Below are 6000 nucleotides of genomic sequence, written 5' to 3' on the forward strand. Positions count from 1 at the left end.
AGGAAAGCATTTTGTCAACTGTGAAGCCAACCCAAATAGTGCTCTACATGATGGCGTCTCAGGATAGGTGCCAAATATTTTCAGGCCACTGGGGAAAATATTTCAGGGTAGGGAGGCTTCCTGATCCCTTCAAATCACATCAAATGGTAATTCCATCTACTCCAATGGAACATAAAGTCCTAGTCCTGTAGCTGGACCCAGGGTAAACGCTCCAGAGATAGTGAGGGACTTTACTTCTCTCATTCCTACTTATGAATAAAGCAGGCACTGATGATAGAATCTATATTTGGGGATCTTACATGAATTCATAGTCAGTTGATATTTAATATAAGTCAGATACCAAAACTCATTGGTATCTTCTCAAAAACAACTATTCTTTCCATGATGACTGGTGAGATTTTACCAGGAGATGAAGTAGGGGCAAGTGGAATAAGTAGCAAGTGTTTTGACATCCTAAACTGGTCCATGATTTTTAGCAATTGAACCATGTTCAAAATTAGATATCGTTATTTCTTTCACATGGGAATTCCCTAAAAATACACGCATACACATGCATTCCTCTTCTCTCCCACATTCTCTTATATGACTATTTTTAAACTGTTCCATAAATTAAGAGCACTCAGACACACCTATCTAGCCAGATCTTTGGGCACATGAGTGTACTTAATTTAAGAAACATGAATTCATATTATCTATGTATATATATATAGTATATATATATAATATATGTATCTCAGGTATGTAACATTCTAAACACCATAGCATCCCACCAATACAACCATACAATGCTGTAGTAACTTTCCAAATGTTCCCAAAGCTCAAAGCTTTAGCTTCACTTAGCATGGGCCCCCTTCCTCCCAGCCACCAGAGCCCTTTTCCCAAAGCACGAATCCTGCCTTTGTTAAGTCCTTGTCCTGCTGCTGCTCTAATTAGTAGCTTTATGTACGGGTCTCTGCAATCCCTGAATTTTTGGAAGGCCCATTTCTCAAATTTCTCTTCAATTAAGCCTCTGCTAGACTGTGTTAGTGCCGTTCCAGGCACACTGCATGTCCTCTATATAGTCAAAGTAAATTGTCCTTTGCATGGATTATGCACAATCCCAGATAGTGCTCTCAAAGTTGGCAAAACCAGTTAAGACAGTACAGATGATTTCCAAGTGTCTAATTGTTTTACAACAGACCAGTTCACAAGACCAAGCCCATCACTCCTGGGTCACTGATGGGCTGTGTTTGTTTCCAGGCAATCTTAGATATCCTTTGTCCAGGAAACTACTGCTATCTCCTCTTATGTTAGACCGTTAACACCCATTTATCATTTAGCTTAGGTAGATAGCTCTGAAGACATATTAGCATTCCCTTCCAAGCTTAGCTCTGCTGCTGACCAAACCAAGAGCCTTACTTGGGCTGAAACTGGGAGGCACGCCTCCCTCTGAAATAGATTCCTATCAGCTTTGCAAAAGAAAGCAGGTCCCAAACATGTCAAACATGTCTGAAGCAGAGCAGAAACAATGTTTTCTTTATCAGACACACCTGTTGCTGGTCATTCCCTGTCTGGGGTTGGTGAACGTATTAAACACCATCCAAGACAAATTCTGCCAAACATCGTGGAGAAGGAATTGGAGATCAGCATGAGCATCCAAAAATGCAACTGGGATTAACTGCAGAAAGTTCCTCAAAGCCGAATGGTCAGAAAATGCATTAACACAACTGTTTTCCCTTGAACTTAATCTATTTCTTCAGGAAAAAGGTTATATGTTAGGCACTGAATTTTGCAAGAAGCTATAAAATCATTTAGGTTTTTATGCACCTAACAGTCTCTGGGGGTAGGTAATATTAACAATTACTTTCCAAATGTCAGTCTAAGTCAACTGAAACACAGTTAGTATCTGCCTATTGCTTTTGATACAATCTCTGGCCCCCAACACACACATACTCATTTCCATGGATCCAGATCTTTTCTTTATAGTCATCAAAATTTACCCTTTTAATGCGGCCGGCCTGTGGCCGAGTGATTAAGTTCAGGCACTCCACTTCAGCAGCCCAGGGTTTCGCTTGTTCAGATCCTAGGTGCGGACATGTCACCCCTCATCAAGCCATGCTGAGGCGGCGACCCACATAGCACAACCATAGGGACCTATAGGTAGAATATACAACTATGTACTGGGGAGAAGAATTTAAAAAGAAAAGAATATTGGCAACAGTTGTTAGCTCAGGTATCAACCTTTAAAAAAAAAAGAGTTTAGCCTTTTAAAAGATTAGACATTGAGATACTGTTATGCACGAAGGAGTACTCTAAGCCCTTTGAAGGCAGGGGCATGACACAGTCACCACTGTGTCCCAGCCCAACACAGTGCCTGGCACATAGAGAGCCCCCAAAATTTTTGCCGAGCAAATGAGGAAATACTAGACAAAGCCCATGTCCTTAAAACTCTGGCTGTGTATGGAATCTGTTTATGGTTTTTCTTTTACATGTTTTCATTCATTGTTGGCAGATATTTGTTCCTTCTCTCTTGGAAGAACTAGCAGTTATTGAACTCCTGACATGTGCTTGAGTTCACAAGTTATTTAATTTAAAACTAACAATATGCTCGAAGGGAGCATTTTACGGATTAGGAAACTCAAAGAGGACAAGTAACTTTTCCAAGGGCCCATACTAATAAGTGATGGAATGAAAGTTAGCATCTGGATCTGCCTGACTCCACAGCCTTTGCTCTTTGCTGTGGGCCTGTGTGGACACTGATCTGTAAAGGTTTACCCATGAATTCTTCTCCAGAGCCCTCAAGTCTTTTAGGAGAATTTCAAAATTCAGGATTTTCATTTTAATAATTTTAGAAGAATTAATTAAAATATGTTATATTACCTGGACAACTACCTACACGTATCTATGTTAATTAAAAAATTACGGTGTATGTATAACATGTAGGGTATAGTGGTGACTGCCAGGAGCACTAAAGTTGCAAAGGGCTTCTAGGAGGGGGGATCCAGATGAAGATGGGGTGGAAGAGAGGGGACTGATTTTCATTTGAATTATTTTTAATTACATATAATTGTGTTGCTTTTAGACAATCTTTAAGTCTTTAAAGACAAAGTCTGTGAGTTCCAGGCTTGGGTACTAAATTAGTGACCCCAGGCAAGTAGTTTAACCTTTTTGCCTCAGATTCCTCATTCATAACAGCAGACCTCTCTTCTAGGGTGATTGTGAAGTTTAAATGAGTTAATCCATGTTAAACATTTAGAACAGGGCCTGGCTTGTTCTAAATGAAAAAGATAGAGAGGGGTTTAGAGACGGAAACTGTGATAGACAGTATAATGGCCCCCAAAACATCCACACCCTAATCTTCAGAACCTGTGAATGTGCTACCTCATATGGCCAAAGGGACTCCAGATGCGACTGAGTTAAGGATCTTGAGGTGAGAGTATCCTGGGTTCTCCCAGTGAGTCCAGTGTAATCACAGGGTCTTTATAAGGGAAAGAGGGAGCAGGAGAGTCAGGGAGGAGATGCGAGGACAAAGCAGAAGTGGGGGTGATGCCAGGGAAGAGCCGTGATCCAGGGGATGTGGCGGCCTCCAGAAAGTTGAAAGGCAAGCAAACGGACTCTGCACTGGAACCGACGGAAGGAACCAGCCCTGCCGACACCCTGCCATTAGCCTAGTGAGACTGGCTTCAGACTTCTGAGCTCCAAAACTGTAAGAGAATACATTTGTGTGGCTTTAAGACATTAAGTTTGCAGTAATTTGTCACAGCAGCCATAGGAAACTACTATGACACCAAAGGAAGCGTATGTCTCCCATCAATGTAGATTGAAAGAGAAGTGAGAGTCCACTGAGGATGGAAACAAAGCAAAAACGTCCCTGGGCAAATCTGCCAACAAAGTGAAAGCAGAAAGATGTCGGCCTCGTTCAGTTGCATCAGGAGGAAGAGGCCACAGAGCTCCTTGAAGTCCACGTTTACGCGCCTGCTCTTTCACAGCCTCTCAGCTCCTCAATCCTACGGAACGAAAGCAAATGCCCATCTGTTCACATTTTAGTGGAACTGCCCCTGCATATTGGAACAATTGAGTCTTCGTAACTGTCTCTTTGGTAGTCAATAAGAAAGGGCTTCTCACAGTTCATGTCTTAATCAGCAGAAACATTGATTAACCCAGCTGCCTTTCCAGCATGTGTATATGTCTATTCATAGCCACATTTCTTTTCTTTCTCGTTCTTTCTTCCTTTTAATAAAAATGTAGCTCTCAAAGATATCCTAAAAAAAGTGTTCCGGCTTACAACATTACAGCTTTAATGAGCCAAGAATTCTATTTTTTCCCTATTACACAGAACAATAATTCTTAACAGCTTAAATTTTCAAAGCACTTCACAAGCATTTAATTAATCCTCTCCACTGCCAGAGAGAAGGAAACTGATATTCATAGCATCTCATCCTGACATCCTTTAATTTGGCAGGACTTCCGCTGGCTTTGAAAAAGTGTCTGTACTAGTAAAGTTATTTGGGCCACCGTTGCTTAATCGGTCCTCCTTACCTAGTGAAACCTGGTAATTGGAGCGGTTTGAATTGCTGTCTCATCAGGGCTAGAAGGGGCAGAGGGGGCTGCTTTGAGCCTGGAAGAGAAATGGCAGCGATTCCCTCAGAGAAATGACAAAGCTCGTCTGTACTGGACCTGCGAGATGGGGCTCGTGATTAAGGCCTAATGCCAATTGCATCAGAGCCTGATTCACTCGGTGGAACTGGGGCACAATGAGTGTCCTGAGGTCTTCTCAGACCTCGGCTCTCCTGAGGCCCGGAGAGAATCAGCAGTTGGATTTCACTGCGCTCTCTGCTCAGCCTCTCAGACGCATGGGAAGTCGAGAAAGCCTACTTTTCTCTCTATTCAGATCCACTTCCTGCCAAAGGTTTCACTAAGAGACCAGCCATGCAACCTCGCAGACCAAACCGGACTCTCTGCCAGTCGTGACCCACAAGGGTGGGCTTTTCCTCCTCAGCCTCCCACCAGACCCACTCTATTCACTCTAACTTTGACCAGCTAATCTCTTCACTCTGTCATGTCAGTTACACAGTGGCCAGGATAATGTCAAATCCCATTTTCAATTCAAGGAAACAAAATTCAAGACATGCTTTCTGAGTGCCTGCTGTGTGCCAGGCACTGCAGGATCCTAGCTAGATAAGGTTCCAAACTTCAGGAACCTCGGTTTTAAGGAAGATAAATAGCCAAATAACTATAATACAACTACAATAATGGAGGAGCCAAGAAGCTCTTATTGAGAGAAGAGGGCTTGTAGAGAAGAGACAGAGGAGGGAAAGACCGTTTGTAGGGGGCAGGGAGGAATTGTTGGAGGGCTTTTAACAGAGGTGGTACTTGACGTGGCCCTTAAAAGATACGATTTTTTTTCTTTGCTGAGAGAGATTCACCCTGAGCTAACATACGCTGCCATTCTTGCTATTTTTGTACATGAGCTGCCACCACAGCATGGCCACTGACAGACAAGGGATGTAGGTCTGCGCCCGGGAACCAAACTTGGGCCACCCGAGCGGAGCGCACCAAACTTAACTACTTGGCCACTGGGGGCTGGCCCTAAAGGATACGGTTTTAAAGAGCATAATAGGAAGGGGGAATATCTTGATATAATAGGAAATACATATTTAGTCTTTGTCCCTGACAGGAGTTCCTGTATTCCAGACCCTTCCCTTTCTGTTCTTTACCCTACGTACCTCTCCATCTAGCTGCTCTTTTGTGTCTTTCATAATATCCTGTATAATAACCTGGTAATGGCAAGTAAAACACTTTCCTAAGTTGTGTGAGCCACGCTAGCAAATTATGAACCCTGAAAGGAATGGGTTGTGGGAACCCCTAGCTTTGCAGCCAAGTCGGACAGAAGCCTGGGCACCTTGGGCACCCAATGCTTACAAGCGGCATCTGAGGTGAGGGCATTCTTGTGAGGCTGGGCCTTACGCCTATGGAGCCTGCTGCTGGCTCCAGGTAGTTAGTGCCAGAACTGAATTGAAT

The sequence above is a fragment of the Equus caballus genome, chromosome 3 (assembly GCF_041296265.1).
Source record: "Equus caballus isolate H_3958 breed thoroughbred chromosome 3, TB-T2T, whole genome shotgun sequence".
Classification (NCBI taxonomy): domain Eukaryota; kingdom Metazoa; phylum Chordata; class Mammalia; order Perissodactyla; family Equidae; genus Equus; species Equus caballus.